Raw genomic sequence first — 16,880 nt, 5'->3', positions numbered from 1 at the left:
GCTACCTCGTACCTTGTTCCATTTTCTTCACCCTTTCAACAACAGGGAAAAAGGGCCCATTTGCCAGTCACCGAGATGTTCAAGGAGAACTTCCCTGGGGGCAAGGTCCCCCCTGTACAGGAAATCCCTAACACATGAGCCCCAGAGGGAGACCTTGCCCACACAGCACACAGGTGTGCCCTTGCCAAGGGACAGGCCAGATGAGTGTCAAAGTTGAATGGTCCCATGGCCGGTGTGCTAGGGCTCTGGCCTGCAACTCACCGACCCCCAAATCCCATGACTCTAGCTGACTCCACTTCCACACACCCTATGATGGCAAATCTTCAGAGGAATGGGGGATCAGGAAGGTTCTGCCAGCTGCTTGGGGGTGGGGGCATCTCTATTGAGAACAGCGCCAGGCTGGGATAGAGACCATGCCAGGAGAAACAGCTCCCCCTGGGAAAAGATGAGATAGGGGAGGGAGTCCTGGGTCTGCCTGACCCAGGTCATTCCCATCATAAAGGCGTGTGCAGTGTGAAGCTTCCTCTTCTAATACTGCTACTGTGTATGTTATATGTATTACATTTTATTTTATTTATAGCGCCTAATACCTTCCTCTTTGGGAGAAAACTCTTCTCGGCCACTTTGCATATTCATCTAAATTGAGCGAATTTATTGAGCCTAAATAATTACACAGAAGGGACACCGAGGAACTCTTAACTTCAACTGACGAATCTCACAACCTAACTTTTAAAAATGTAAATATTTTAATTATTGAACCAGAGAAATCATTATCCATGAGTAAGTCAGCAAATAATTAAGGGCTATGATGGGATGAAAATGACTTTTTGGGGGGGTCTCAAGAGATTACTCAATGGCTGAGGGCACAGTTGTTCTTTTGGAAGACCTGAGTTAGGTTGCTAGCACCCACATTGGATAGCTCACAACCACCTGTAACTCCAACTCCAGGGGATCTGATGCCTTTTTCTGACCTCATCGGACACCCGCACATGCGGCATATAATCACACAGACATAAATAAAAATCTTTTTAAAAGTTTATCTCTTAGGGTCTTTGTTGTCTAGGTTTTCAGGGAAGGCTGAGGATGAAGCCAGGCAAGGATGGGGAAGGAAGGGCAGAATCCATGCATCAGAGATGCGTCCCAGTCTGTCAGGGGCTCAACTTCTCTGACAGAAACTAGCAAGGAAAAGCAAGCAGGTAGCCACAGTGGGCTGGGGCAGCAGCTAAAGAAGAGCTCTTCCTTTTCTTCCAGGGCAGATCCCAGGAATCAGGGACCTTGAATGTTTGCAGACCTCACCACTGTTGCCAAAAAACACATCCTACCAAGTCGGCTGGGAAAACAGGGCAGGCAATGATAGCAGCTAGGGTTTGCCGAGCATGCATTTGCAGGGCACCGCCCTAAGACCTCGAAGCTCGTCTTCTGTAAGAGCATTACCCCACAGGACAGATGAGGAAACTGAGGGGGCTCACAGACTATAAATTACACGCTGTCAGACACTCGTACTTGGAAACATCTGGCTCCTGAGCGCTTGGCCAGAATAGAAGGTGACTTACGTCAGCCGAAGCAGATCAGCCCTTGGGTAGGGCTCTTATGGTAAGCGGTGAAGATATTCTGAAGACGCCTGCTTCTCACCCCTTCCATACCAGACTCACACTGGGGGTAGCATTTGTTACCCCCTGTTGCCTAGCAACCCGACAAACGGCCAGTGTGTGTCTAGTTGAGCCAAGGGACTTTCTGTGGTTTCAAAGACACAGTTGCGTACATCTGCCTCCTTTCTATGCGGGGAATAAGCCACCGAATAATCTCCCATGAAATGCGGAATGTGACTCACGGCCAGGCCCTGTCTGGTGAGTCTCAGGCAGCAAGGCCAAGGCCAACTTCAGAGAAAGGGAAGCAGGAATCCCCTGCAGCCGACACACAACAGCAACAGCGATACCCGGAAAATGACGTCTGGGCTTGGAAATGTCCCTACTGCTACACCATGCTGTCATTTCCAAGGGGTAGGAACCTGAAGTGTGGGCATTTTGACAGGTAAAGGCACAGAATGCCAGCTCACTTCCTCCCCAACAAGCTGACCTCCATATCCCCATCACGGCCTGCAAACCCTGACAGACCACAGGCTCACCTACAAGAGCATGTGTGTCCATAACCGTGCTTAAATGTGGGGGTGCAAACACAGCCTTCTCCCTTTGAAGAGGACGGGGCTGTGTAAATAACCCTAAAAACTGCCAGCTCCTACCTCACTGTCTGTGTGTGTATATGGGGGTGGGGGGTAGCCTCTGGACACTACAGCTGCTCAGGTCTCTTACAGAAGGTGACGCAGGTTGCACAGAAAGTCTGTGCAGCCCCCCAAACTTCAAACTATCTCCATATTCCTTCTGTCTCTTAACTCAATGTTAATGTCACGTACAGGGTCAGTATACCGAATATTGACAAAGAGAGACGTGGATACACGGTCAGTACAGACACACCTTTTCAAATCCTCTCCGTTCTGTATCTGCCGGATTCTCAAAATCATGTCTAAGCATAGTGGACAGATGAGACTCTTCCCAAACTTTTATGACTTAAATATATGTGCATATACATACATACTATCTATTATTTGTGTATACACATAGAGATACTTCTGGGATGGAATTACCTTCCTAGTTACGTTAGGATAATATTCAGATAAGCTCATTAAGCATTTGTGTAGCATATGAATTGAACTATAGAGAACAAGGACCCTCGCATGAAGCCAGAGGCCACTGATCATTTCATGCATGTCTCAGACATACAGATGTCTATGTGTGCTTTGCCTCACAGTTTCACGCATGTATATGATGACTTTAGTCTCTCCCTGTTACCCTGTCATCTCCCCTCCTCTCCCTGTTGAAACCCTTCTCCCACTCTCTCATGGTGTGTGTGTGTGTGTGTGTGTGTGTGTGTGTGTGTGTGTGTGTGTGTGATCTACTGAGTCTAACAGGGCTGTCTGTATGAAATAGGGTGTGAGTTTGTTATTGGGGCATGGGCAACATACCAGCGGCTAAGTACTGAAAACAGTGACCCATTTCCCCGACTAGTGGCAACTCAACCGACCCTTAGGGAGGGGTGGGGCCCCGTGATTCTTTTCTCTTTCATGCGGAAATGCTGGTGGATCAGTCAAGAGCTGCAGTGAGCTCTTGAGGGCACCAGCCATATCCCGAAGACACTTTTGCAGCAATCTTTTCCAACTTCCGGCTCTTACAGGGCCCTTTCCGCCCTGTGTGCACCACGTCTGTGCGCACCCCGTCTGTGTGGTACATGCGTTGCAGGTCTGGCACCTCAATCTTGATCTAAAGTAATGGGTCAGGCTTCCATGTGTTCAGACTTGTTCTCCAACCCGTTTTCTCAATGGGGTTTTCATCATTCTTCCTGGCCCAGCTCCCTTAACTTTCGCTGCATCCTCTGAGGGTTCCCTGGGATTGCAGCCTCTTGCCCTCCGACCTTGCCACTTCCCTGCCCTCTATTCAGCCCCGAGAAATGTCAGCAGCTCACACAGGCAGGAGGAAAAGTTGTACAGAAACTTCCTACGCCAGCTGGGACTTCTCTCAGCCTCGTGCTGGGAACACAGCCGGAAAAGGAGACAAAGTAGGAGGACCTTTCCCATAAATATCCACTTGATACTACTTCAAGGCTGCTGCTTGGATTCAGTTTAAATGCCACCCAGTCTCTTTCCAGTCACATGATCTGACATCCTCAGCTGTAGAATGGGATGGTCCCATTCATCTAAATACCCAATAAAAGCCCAAAATATTTATCAGCATTAGCTTTATCATCCTTATTTCCCACTCCCCTTTAGCCAATACTAATCTATTAACGCTGCCTGCTCTTAGCCCGGATGACAGGTTAATAGTCAAATCGAACCTCCTAGTAGGCTGTGTATATTCTACACGCTCTATCCACAGCTCTGGGTTCCACGGCCCACGACTCAGCAGCCCGATTGCATCTGGTTTATACACCTCAACCAAGCAGGGGAACATGATGTTGTTTTATTTAGTTGGATGCAGAAAGAAAGAGGTGTGTGGTATATCATGCTGAATGCAGTCATCATTTGACATTCACCATGAAGAAAACCTCAAATGATCCAATTAGTTCTGGGGGGGGGTTCGGGGGGAGTGCAGTGGCCATCGGGAAGCCACCTCTGAATTGATGAATCTCGGGATTCACACAAACAGGGATGGCAGCCTATGGCAGAGACACCGCACGTCAGGTCCTAGGAGGAGGTGCAGACAAGAACCAGACACCCCGAAGATGCCAACTACTCTGGATGCCTCTTGAAGCAGGAAATGTGTTGCCAGACAAGGAGGCACAGCCTGGCCTCTTAACAGTGGCTGTGGCTCCAATAGGAGGTCACTAGAGGCTGCTGATCTTGGGGGGGGGGGTCTCTCACTGAGGTCCCTGGCATCGGGAACCAGAGCTTGAGTGCCGGCAGACACAGGATGATGGATCTCTGGGGACACAGACACATTCCCACAGTAGATGTGGAATGAGCTGCGGGGAAGAAGGGTAAAGGATAGAGGAGTAAAGAGCACACACAGGCCATCGCCTGCCATGAACGCAGCCACCTTACAAGGTGCGCTCGCCCCGGCTGCCTTAGAGATGAAGAAGTCGAGAGTCACTGCTGGTCTGTGGAGAGGGCGGTTTGATCCAGTTTTCCACCATAGAGAGATGAATTAAATATTGGGGCCACCACTGAGTGTATCATGTCGCTGTTTCAGAGAGCCACAATGTTGACACCTTCCTTATGTCTTTACATATTACTTAAGTGAAAAATTACAGTCCCCATGGGATGGATGTTCCATCATTTCAGTGAAGTAATGTTAATATGTATGTGTGTGCACATAAATATGCATGTGTGTTTATAGGAGAAAGAAATTAAGTCTTAAAAATGGATACTATAAAGTAACTGATTATAATCTTTTTCAGTCTGCATTTTTTACATGATATATATTTAGTATGTTTCTTATCAAATTGACATGGAGCCCAAGTCACGTGGCTTGTAACTGTCCCTGAAGTCTAAACCAGGCTGTAGTCACAGCTAGGCCTGAGACGTTTCTGCTCAGCAACCACGCCCACTTCCAGAAGGCAGCTGCTACTAATGGTGAAGAGCAGGGTTTGCTGGCAGGGGCCTAGGAATGGGCTCCTTGGTACAGAAGCAAGGTCCTTGCTGAAGAAAAGCTCCTTCTGCCTCCCTGTGGGGGAGGCTCCCTCTCATCACCACAAACAGAACTGCTTCTGCCCATCCCTGGGGCATCGAGGTACTTTTCCATAAGATACCCTGGCATGAGGTTCTGGGACCCAGCAAAGCCATCCCTGCCTAGCCATCAACGTCCACTACACACGGCTCGGTGTGGCTTCATGACCAGCGGTTTGCATAGTTAGGGTCAGCCTTGATGAAGCAAACATTACCTGAAATAACAGTAGCCTAGCCAGACCTGGGTTCAAATCCCAGCCTCTCTACTTAATATTGCCTGGGATCATCATTCAACTTCCATAGACCTCAGTTTGTCAACCTTAAACAGGGAGGGAAAACAGCTCATGGGTTTGCTTTTAGAGGCTCGTACGTGTCAGGGCCTTGCTCTCAGAGTCCTTGAAACATGACTGTAAACATGACTGCACACAGCTAAATTCTGCTTGGCCTACAGTGGCCATTAGGACACAGTGTTCTGTTAATCTGCTGCGGGCCAACCAGAATTCCTTAGCTGGCAGGCACCTCACTCTAACGCCTGTGAAGGAGCCTCGCACACCCACTCACGCCCATTTCACAGATGAGAGCCCCAAGGCTTTGCTCTGAGCTCCCACAGTCCAGCAGCAGGGGTGGTATGTCGCTAAGTTACCGGCTTCCCAGCCAGCACCCCACATAAGGTCACCATCCAGGTCGCGTACAGACGGGAGGCCGACTCGCTCTCCTGAGGTGTCCCCTCTCCGGAGTTAGAACACAATGCCCTACAGAAGCCACCCTCATTGTCTCCTGTCCTTAACCAGCAAACCGGCCCACAAAACCCCAAGAGACACCTTCCCCTGGAAATGCCCAGGCTCTGCGAAACGGAACCAGAGTGAGTTCTGTAAGCCTCCGGATGGTAGCGAGGTGGGCAGTGCAGGTCCTGACTTGCCTCAGCCTGAGGCCTGTGCACTGCCAGGGCCCCAAGCAGTTCGTGAGCTTGATTATAATCAGCTATAGATTTGTTTTTAGGTAAGGGTCCTCCTCACACTTACCCCCAAGGAGCACTTATTAAAAGATTCCTTGACCCCCCTCAACCTGAGCTGCTTCTAACTAGGTGGCCTCCTCTACTCCCACGGCATGGTGGGTAAATGGTATTCCCCCTACAACTCAGGCCTACTCAGAGCCTTAGAATGTGACCTTATTTGGAAACAAGGCCTCTGCTGGTGAAACTGGCCAAGGGTGCTGAGACTCAGGGTAAGCAGGAAGCACAGTGACTAGTGTCCTATAAGAAGAGGACAGGGAGGGGCACGCAGGAAGGACACACGTGTGAAGACGAACACAGAGAATGGAGCTTCCAGCTGTGTGACACCAAGGATGGCTGGGTCCACCATGCTGGAAGAGGGAGGGTCTTCCCTGAAACCATCCAAGGGCCCAGCTGATATCTTGCTTTAGACTTATGGCTTCCTTTGGGGGAGAGGACAACAAAGTTCTGTTGCTTCGATCTACCAAGTCTGGGGATATCTGTTACCGCAGCCTTGGAGTTCTTCTTAAATTACCTGTGCTCAGCAGAGCTGCTGCCTCTGTGGAGTGCCCAGCATACACGTCTTCCGCACTGGATGCTGGCCTGGCACCAGGCTGGGCAGAGCCGGGACTCCTTTTGTCTAACTGGTACATTTGGAGCCCATCCGCGCATGCGCGCGCGCACAAACACACACACACACACACACACACACACACACACACAATCGCAAACTTCTAAGAATAATACACCCTGACTTTGGCTCAGAGTTGGCCGGCTCCACCAGCTCCCGGCTGGGAGGTTTTCTTGTGGTTTGGGTTAAGATTATTTTTCTGGCGTTAGTAAACTGCTGTGTGAATCGGCTCGCCAGACGCAGCAACTTAACACTGCGAGGGCTCTTGCCACTCACGGCACCCTGAGAACCCCTCTTCCTGTTGGTCTGGCAGGGCGGGAAGCCCCTCCCTGGGAGCTGGATGCTGAGGGCGTCCTTCTCCCCTGCTCACTTCGCGGATGCTGCTTGCTAGGTTCAGTCCTAACTCCATCCTGGCTCCCTTAGAACATTCCTGTAAGGGTGTTTGTCCTTAATTAAACTGAACCATAAGACTACTCTGCCAGCACAAACCCTCCCCGGGCTGGACTGGGGACTAACTACAACGGTTCTCCATTTTGAGTGGACAACTCTAATGATAGCAGCTGGCACGGGGACATGAGGGCCACAGGTGGACAGAAATACTCTCACCCCGGCTTTGCCAGATTTTTGACATTCCATACTGGAGACGGAGTCTAGGGCTCAGCCTCCGGCACTGTCCTGGCTTGCTTTGTGTCTGTTCGACACAAGCTAGGGTCCTGTGGGGAAAGGAACCTCCATCCGATCGCCTGTAGAAAATCTGTGGGGCATTTTTCCTGATTAATGATTGACTTGGGAGGGCCCAGCCTCCTGTGGGCGGTGCCCCCTTGGGCAGGTAGTCAGGAGTGGTGTAAGACAGCAAGGTAAACCAGTCACGGGAAACAAACCAGTAGGCAGTGTTCCTCCATGGGCTCTGCATCCGCTCCTGCCTCCGGGTCCCTGCCCTGACTTCCCTTCCTGACAGAAAAAAAAATAAAAAATAAAAATAAAAATAAAAAGCCCTTTTCTCCTCAAGTTGCTTTTGGTTACAGTATTTTTCCCCAGGAATAGAAAACTAAGATACTTTCTATTCAGCATCGCCATTTGTCAGAGGTGCGGTGGGCGGGGCGAGGTGGTTTCTTCCGCGCTGACATTTCACAACGACAGCTTTCCTCCTATGCTACGGAGGGTGCCGGCTCCGCCTCGCCCACACTTCTCCAGTGACAGGAAGCCGCCACAGCAGACACTGTGGAGATGGTGGCAATGTCAAGACAGAACAGGCAGAGGGGCCCAGTGAAGGAGACGCAGAGAGAGGAAGGGGAACAGGACAGGGAAGAAGGAGTCTAAACACAGTACAGGTGCAGAGGAACAGTCAGAATGGAGCCCGCAGGCCAGGTGGGCGGGGCTCATGATGAGGCCCAGAGGTAGGAAGGTTCAAAACCGGTAGAGTGAGGCCAGATGGTAAGGAGAGTTTGGGGATTTCCCAGGGCCAGAGTGGTACAACCGTAGACAGGAGGGGAATGCCAACCTGGCTTCCTGCCTGCCCCCATACCTCCCCCCGCCCCCGTCTCTGAAACAGGGTCTCATGCAGCTTTGGCTGGCCTAGAACTCACAACGTTCGCTAGACTGTCTTCATACTCTGTCTGCTTCTACTCCCTGTACACTGGGTAAACGTGTACACTACTGTGCCCGGCTTGATAATTTCTTGTTTCTTTTTGAGACTTATTTTTATTTGATGTGCAGGAGTATTTTTGCCTGCATCTACAACATGGGCACCGCATGAGAGTCTAGTGTCCACAGAGACCAGAAGAGGGTGTCAGATCCCCTGGGGACTGAAGTCATACATGATTGGGAACCCCCATCTGTGTGCCAGAAACCTGGAAATCCTGGGTTCTCCGGAAGAGCAGGAAGTGGTCTTGGCCCCTGAGCCATCTCCCCAGCCCTCACCCTGGCTTCCTTTAGAAAGCATGTTCCAGAAGTAGGGGTGATCCAACCCACCCCTCCCATTCTCAGCTAGCTCGGAGCCCTTAAGACTTAGCACTCACAGGGCCCCCCAGCAATCTACACCCGTGGGATCCCTAACTTCCCTTTTCCCACCTATAGCCCTGTGGCTAAAATGCCTAGGTTGAAGCTTGACCCTAAGCAGCTGCTGCATCTTGGGTGCGCTACTCAAACTCCCCTGGGACTCATTGTCTCCGTCTCTAGAATGGGTCCGTCACTGGCCACGAGGCCAGGTGTCCTGGGAGCCGGACAACTGTTAGCAGGTGTGCAATGCCTAGCGCAGAACCCGGCCCAGCACGCCCCATACACGTGAGCTTCCCTCCTGGCATTACCATCTGGGGTAGGAGCCGAGCCCGTGAGGGAAGTGGGGGAGAGGCTGCCCAGAGGAGCAGCTGGTGGCTGGTGGGTGGTGGGAGGGTATGATATGATGTGAACATTAGCGGTTTTTTTTTTTTTTTTGTCAGTTTGTCTACACAATCCCTAAATTTTCCTGCAGCTAAGAGCCCAGAGCAGGAACGCCGGTGCCTGCCAAGGGGGACTCGGTGTGGGCTAGGGTAAGCGCCTGATGCAGCAATTTGGCAAGGCTGTGAGAGCCCCGGCAGCTGGGCACCCACGGCAGCAGCTCTGGAGACTGCCTCATCCTGTTTCTTAGCAACCACCTTATTTGGGGGAATGCGGAGTGCTACAGGGACACTGGCTTGGAAGCATGGGCAAGACAGAAAGCACCCCCCTCCCCGAATTTAACGCGTGGTATCCGGTCCCTTGCACTCCCGCAGCCTGACTTCTTAGGCTGGCTGTCATCTCCGGGGGCAAGGTGGCCATCCTGGAAGCCCTCCAAAAGAGAGCTCAGCTACATACAGGTCTCCGAGCAGCTTCCAGGGCCAAATTCATGCAGGGAAGTCCTGGTTACCCTCCTTGGCCTCTGGACAGAAGCCCAGGTACCATCTGTTGTCCCCCCCCCCCCCCATCTAAAGAGCTGACATGGTACAAAGACACTTAATGGACCACTCAGGTTCTCATACACAGGCCAGGGCCAGGCAGAAAGAATCTCAACCATAGGCAGAACACTATGACAACAGCCCAGACAGACATTCTAGAAATGTTCCAGGGTGGGAACACTTGCTGAACTCTTGTTCTGTCTCCACTGTGAAAACGTATCCTTTTATATTCTCTAAATTTATTTTGGGGTATTAAAAGACTCCACCAGAGCCAGGCTTTTGGGCACAGGCAGCTGACTTCAGATATATGTTATTAATACCAACATTTTCTCATCGTGATCGTACACCCCATTTAAAATGAATTACCCAATTAAGCTAAGAAGGTGATCCATTCGACTTCCTGGGATTTGCTGCCAGTGGCTCTGCCCGGACTGCTCCCCCTAATTTCCTTCCAATTAGGTGAAGATCACTCAGTGCCCTGGGAGGATCGGCTGGGACGTTGCTGTGGCGACCAGAGGACTGCCTATTGCTATCGTCATTTTCATCTGCGGATGAGAAGGGAACTGGCAGGATTTCCAGTCTCACCCCAGGATGGATGAACGTTCTCTGCCAACGACAACAGAGACAAAAGGTCTGCTGGACGGGAAAGGATAAGGGACTGAGTAAGCTTCCGGGTCTTCTTCATGTAGCAACCGTGGTGGATGTCGTCAGCTTCCCTGAGCAGCTGCTTCCCTGAGCTCCGGGAGTGCCAGGCAGTATGTCACCTGCCATCCCTGTCCCCTGCGTGCTGGAGAGGCGGGCTGCAGCAGGCCCTGGATCTGATGTCATGACCAGGCCAGTTCACCCAGTGTGGAAAAAGCCTGCTCAGTAACTGGCCAAAAAGATCAGAGCAGCGTGTGAAATCCAATGCGGAGGAGCCCCGGAGGAGATGCGGATCCAAATCCAGTCCTGGCTCCTTCTCGCTTTCCAGCCTTTATTGGCTCTCACCGAGTGCAACATGAGATGCCCCATGCTTCTCTCTCTACATCCCCGCCCCGGTCTCATCTCAACCTCAGTCCCTAAGCAAATACTCTGCCCTGGGAAAGATCAAACACATGCATGTCCGATCTTCCCACAAAGTGTTTCCTGCTTAGTATCCTTCTCCCAGCCTGGCAACAGCTGGACTCGGGTTGAGCCCAGTAACCCTAGGTCAAGTACCTTGGCCTCCCGTAGTTTTCTCTCCTTACCTCCCTCTTCCAAAAGACCTGGCACCATGTCTATGCTACCACTTCTCACCGTTTTGGGGGGTGGGGATGACTTGTGTGTCTCTGTCCCCAGTCCCATAAGCCTCTGAACCACGTAAGAGGAGGGAGGGACATTTTCAAAGAAATAGCCGAGGGACAGGAGGGGTGTTCAAATGTGTGAGGGTTTTCAGAACAGCCTAACTACGTAGAAACGAGCATCTGGTATAGTTGCTGGCCGCTCTTGGTTGTGAACAGCGACCAAAGGGCTCCCGACACTGCCTAGACGGGAGCGGTCTCTCTCCACACACCTTTTCCAGAGGTTGGTACAAGGGTTCACTTTCCTCCTCTGCATCCACCCAAAACTTTAAAATTAGTGGTAGGGAAATATGGTGACCCACGTCATGACTCTGGCCAAGGCTTTGTCGTACATGTCAAGTGCTGGGCAGGGTGTCAGGAGGGTGGGCAGGTGCCACTGAGCCTATCCGCCATGACCCCTCGAATAGATTCTATTGTCTTTCTCTTTTTGCATACAAAGGAGAGGGTACTTGCTTAGCATGTGAGGGCCCAGTCCTCAGTACCAGCAGGGAAATGGGGTAGAGGAATGGGGGTGGGATGGCTCTGTCAGTAAAGTGAACCTCAGTTCTGATTTCTGGTGTGCATTTGTAACCTGGGTAGAGAGTCAGAAGGATCCCCGAGGCTCACCTAGAGACTGCGTCTCAAAAAATGAGATAGAGAGTGAGCCAGGTAGAGCCCTCATTGACCTCTAGCTTCCATGAGTACCCACACACATGTGCACACACTACTAAGACATACAAACCTATTCACACGTAAATAAATACATTTATAAAAAAGAGGCTAAGGCAGGCCCGGAGAGACGGACCCTCCCCCAGCTGATCTCCAAAACAGACAGCTAATCCAAACCCCTCACTGCCGCTATCTCAGTAAAGACCTCCAATTGCAGCGCACTGCGCCGCCCTGTCTATGCTCTGTGCGCTGGCACCCAGTTCGCAAGCTTCGGGCAAGGGGGCTGGAGGTTAAAATACACAGACACACACAGACAGAGAGACAGCGACACGGGTCATCCTTGAATTCCCCAAAAATGCCCCCTTTATTGTGTTCAGGGGCAGATTATATAGAGATAGCCGTGCCCCAGCTAAACCCACCAGAAACCACTCTCCTGCCATCAGGAACTCCTGAGGTTCTCGTGCTCAGAGCAGCTGTAGGCACTCAGATCAGGGGAAAACAAGTTGTTTACAAGAAATTCAGGATCTGGGGTCTCACTGCTCCCAACACCTCACCATGCCTACCTCTCTATACAACCTGGGGGCTGGAGGGCATGTGTTTCAAAGGGACACTGCCAGTTGCCACAAATACATATGGTATCTTCCCTCGGGGTCTTGTGTGTATCTTTATACCCATGACCACATTTCTCCTCTGCTACACTTTTAATATGCCGGAACAAGCTAAAAATACAACATATACCATATGAAAATAATGCTATTCACGGGCTTGTCTGCTCTGGCAGAGAAACTTCCCTATTAGGACAAACCAAGGGATGTGCATTTCCAGCCACCAGGGAAAGGAGGCGAGCTAGAGAAGGCCAGACAAGACAACAGATAAAAACTTCCATGGCTGCTGAGTGAGACAGCCACAGATTTATGCCACTCACTGGCTGAGTGTGAGGAAGGAGGGGGAAAAAGAGGTGGACGGCAGTCACAGGGACACGGAGAAACAGAGGGGACCAGCCTGAGTCTGTGATCACTCCCCCTTCCTTGCCTGAAAAACAGAGCAAGGCGGGGCGCATCACACCATGCCCCTGTGGCCCAAGGGCTTCACACCCACTGAGACCCTGATCCAAGCAGCCCTTCCATGAGAGGTGTGACATTTATGCCAGCCATGACGGCCAGTCTCATGCTATCAGACATCAGAGGTGTGAACCAATTTCACTGATCTAGCCCACTGCACTGGTGCTGCAGGCGAAACCGGACGTGTTAGCCAGAAGACTCAAAATAAATGATCTTAGTGACATAGCGGCCGCTTTCCTCCTGCTCTTCCCTCTTGGCTCTTCTGTGCCTCCTTCCCACCTCCTCTCACCTCCTTCCTTTCTTCCCTTTCCATTCCCCCCCCCCCCATTCCATCCTCCTCCTCTTTTCTTTTTAAACTGGATTGAGAGTCAGTGGCTACAGCTGGAGCGTGTCCCCAGAGTTTGGAAGTCAGAAGTCAAGTCCTCAGTGTGGCAAGGCGGCACCTTTAAGAGTTGGGGACCGTGCCATGTAATCAAGTGTCGTGTCACTAAGGGTGTGGAGGAGATGTTCTTGCAGGGTTTGATCCAATGAGAGTGGGATGTTATAAGAGAATGGGCCCCCCTCGGTCTACTTCTAACGCAGGCTCCTGCCGTGACACCATTGTCTAGCTGTGTGACTGTGTGTCACCCTTTGCAGAGCCACTGCTATGCTTCCGAGTCTCCAGAACTCCTTTCTTTATTCACTACCCAGTCTCGCGTGTTCTGTAAGAGCAACAAAGACAGGCAGAGGCGGAAGAGTGCTTCTCATCGCTTGGGAGTGTTGCAGATCAGAGTCAGCTGTCCTGGGAACATGGGCGTGAACACCTGTGTGGGGCCAGCCTTTCTGTGGCTGAGCCTGAACACCACACTCAGACAGGAGAGGCATTAGAAGCCCCTGACTTTACTGCCAAGTCCCAGCTCTTGGGCTACTTCAAGGTCACATGACTGGATCATGCTCTGCCCCCAGAAAGAGGGGCGGGACAAGTCTAGCAAGCTGGCCACGGTGGCCACCAGGGCCCCAGAGTTTGGGCTTAAGCTAATGCGTGGCATTTGTTTGGACTTTTCAGTACTACAGCTCTTGATAAAAAAAAAAAAAAAAAAATCCTCCTGAGGTTAGAACAGCATAGGGGCAGCCTACCTGAAATCAGGGATTCTAAAGTAGAAGTCAAGGTTTATGTTAAAGAATGATATGGAGCAGCCGCCAGGCCCCGCCATTCACTGGCTGCTTGGCCTAGAGTAGTCTCCTAACCAAGGCCACATGTTCTGTCTCGTATAGGAGGGCCGGGCCAGGACCTGTCTCATGGAGTGTCATTTAGTTTAAAGTCATCTAGTTCAATAGGAAGTGCCCACGCCAGGCCAGGTCCCTAGATACCTAACAGAAAGCCGCAATATGCCCCCTGACAGCTATGAAACTACCTTTAAAAAAAAAAGTGTGTGCATGTATGTGTTTGTGTGTATGAGAATTATACTTATGTGTACATACGTGTGGGCACATGTATGTGTGCTTGTGTATGTATATTGTGCTTGTGTATACATGTGTTTTTATGTACTTGTGTTTGCATCTATGTATGTGTGCAAATTGTATATGTGTGTACATATCTGTGTGCTTGTGTGTGTGTATATTGTACTTGTATATGCATGTGTGTGCTTGTGTTTATGTGGATGAGAATTGTATTTGTGCATACATGTGTATATATTCATGTGTGCTTGTGTATATATATATTATACTTGTGTGTACAAGTGTGCATATACTTATGGACTTGTGTGTGTGTATGTATGTGAATTGTATTTGTGTATGAATGTGTACTTGTGAGTATGTATACTTGTGTGTACATGCAGGTGTGCATGTGTGTGTGTGTGTGTGTATACACAAGCATGCACATGCATGTGGAGGCCAGAGGACGTCAGGTGTCATCCTTAGGAACACAAGTCACCTCTTCTGAGACAGGGTCTCTCTCTGGCCCGGAGCTCACCTATCAGGCTGGGCCACCTGGCCAGGGAGCCCCAATGATTACTGTCTCTGTCTTTCAGCGCTGGGACTGCAAGCGGAAGCCATCGTGCCCAGCTCCTCTCCAGTGTCTCAGCTTGTGAGGGAGGCACTTTTCCAGACTGATGCGGCTCTCTCTAGAGCGCTGGGCCAGGTGCTGGCTCAACAACAGCCACACTGCCAGCCACCGACAGTCACTCCCCCGCGCAGGACACAGACCCCTTCCTGCTGACGGGACATTACGTACACCCTCAGGTGCAATGCCCGAGCGGTGAAGAGGTGACTCCTGTGCCAGGCACTGAGGCAAGCCCTCTTTTCTTCGACACCCTGATTTAAAACAATGGAAAGGCCAAGCTTCCGGGCTCCCTGCCAGCAGGCAAGGCAGACTGTTTTCCTGTGGGGGCCCCCAGTTCCCATGGCAGAACATAGAACCTGGGGAAAATGCAAACAAGACGCCATCTGCTTGGCTTCCAGACAGTGCAATTAGCTGAGAAGTGCCTTTACATCTTCGCAGGACTCTGCATTAAGCCGGGATTAATTAATTGCCACATTAATGGGAAGCACCTTTGGCTCGCCAATGACATAATCACTTGCAATTAGGAGGACAGGACGGAGCTCCTTATAATTAATGACGTCGTCACTTCCTGAAACGTGTGATCCTTCTGTCTGCGATTCCAAAGAGGTTTGCAGACAGAAGGTGCTAAATATAGATCAGGAACCAATAGTTAAATCAGTTTTAAATTCACCTTTCCATACGAATAGTGAACCCAGAACAAAAGCTGACTTTGTTTACTGGGACTCTCAGCTTTTATGTCCGGGAAGCTAAAACAGTCAGCGAGCAGGGGCTCAGATGGAAATGCCCAATAATTACAGATCTGATACATTTATCCAAAATAGAAGGGATTTTGCCCTACCAAGCACACTAACTAATTGGTGGGAAATTAATTACACTCACGCCAACCTTCCTGGCTTTGGCAACTGTGCTGTGATTGACTTTAAAAAGTACTCTAGAAGCTGGAGAGATGGCTCAATGGTTAAGAGCACTGACTGCTCTTTCCAAGGCCCAAGTTCAATTCCCAGCTCCCATATGGTAGTACCTTACTGCCTGTAACTCCAGTCTTGGGGATCCACCGCCCTCTTCTGGCATCCACGGGTACTGCACACATGTGGTGCACAAACATACATGCAAGCAAAACACCTATATACATAAAATTAGTATTTAAAAAAATTATAGTGCTCTGTCTCTCACCTTCTTAATACTGGCTTTGCTTCTAACTAGGGAAGTTACTAACAAGTCAAATGTCACACAGCAAGCACAGATATAAGGACTGAGCATGCAATAGCTCAGTAGATCCTCACTGAGACCCTAGGTCAGGAATGGCCATGATTCCCATTTCACAAGCAGGGATACTGAGATGCCAGGTCATTAATAGTAATAAGGTGTCCAGCCAGGGCTGGGAGGGTAACTCAGGGCTGGATCACTTGCTCAGCATGCACAAGGCTCTGGGTTCTACCTCGAGCACACAGAGGTCAAATACTGCACCCCAAACTATCATTCCCCAGGAAAGGCTCTTCTGGCTGCACCCCCATCCAGAAAGAACAGACGGATTTCCCAGACTTGACTTCTGATTCTGTCCCCAGAGCCACCTGACACCTTACCCTGCTGCCAGCAGCCTTCTTCAGCAAATTACACCTGAGAAGGTGGGAGACAAGATCGGAGTCCCCATAACATCCTAAAGGTTTCCACAGGAGGCAAAGTCCTCACAGGTTTTTCTCAAAATCGAAAGTATAAGCAACCCCCATTTCCTTGGGTGTGCATGTGACCATTATTCATCGGGTTCCAAACATCAATCTTTTTTTTTTTTTTTTTTTGAAGCAGGGTCTTTAAGCGGCTTGGAACTGACAGACCAGCAAGGCTGGCCCGTGAGTCCTGGAATCACATACTCTACCACTCCAGGCCTTTTTGTGGACTCCAGAGCTGGCATTTAGATCCTGTGCCTACAGGTCAAGCATTTCCCTGGCTGAACTGCCTCTGAGCCACCGCCCGTTTTTCAATTTGATCCACAGCACCGGCTCATCTGCCCCTGGCCAATGAACGAGGAGAGGCAAGGCGTTCTCCCACCTCCCCCTCCCGCCCT

The 16,880-nt window shown here is 50.6% G+C and overlaps 1 protein-coding gene across 2 annotated transcripts in view; it reads right to left on the bottom strand.

Annotated features, from left to right (window-relative positions):
• Positions 1–16,880, bottom strand: part of Elk3 (ETS transcription factor ELK3) — a 55,760-nt gene that overhangs the window by 12,991 nt on the left and 25,889 nt on the right. The window lies entirely within an intron of this gene.

This window comes from Alexandromys fortis, unplaced genomic scaffold (genome assembly GCF_014885135.2).
Source record: "Alexandromys fortis isolate MF-2015 unplaced genomic scaffold, M_Fortis_MF-2015_v1.1 scaffold_50, whole genome shotgun sequence".
Taxonomy (NCBI): Eukaryota; Metazoa; Chordata; class Mammalia; order Rodentia; family Cricetidae; genus Alexandromys; species Alexandromys fortis.
Note: the sequence above shows the minus strand (reverse complement) of the source record. Positions and strands in the feature narration are given on the sequence as shown.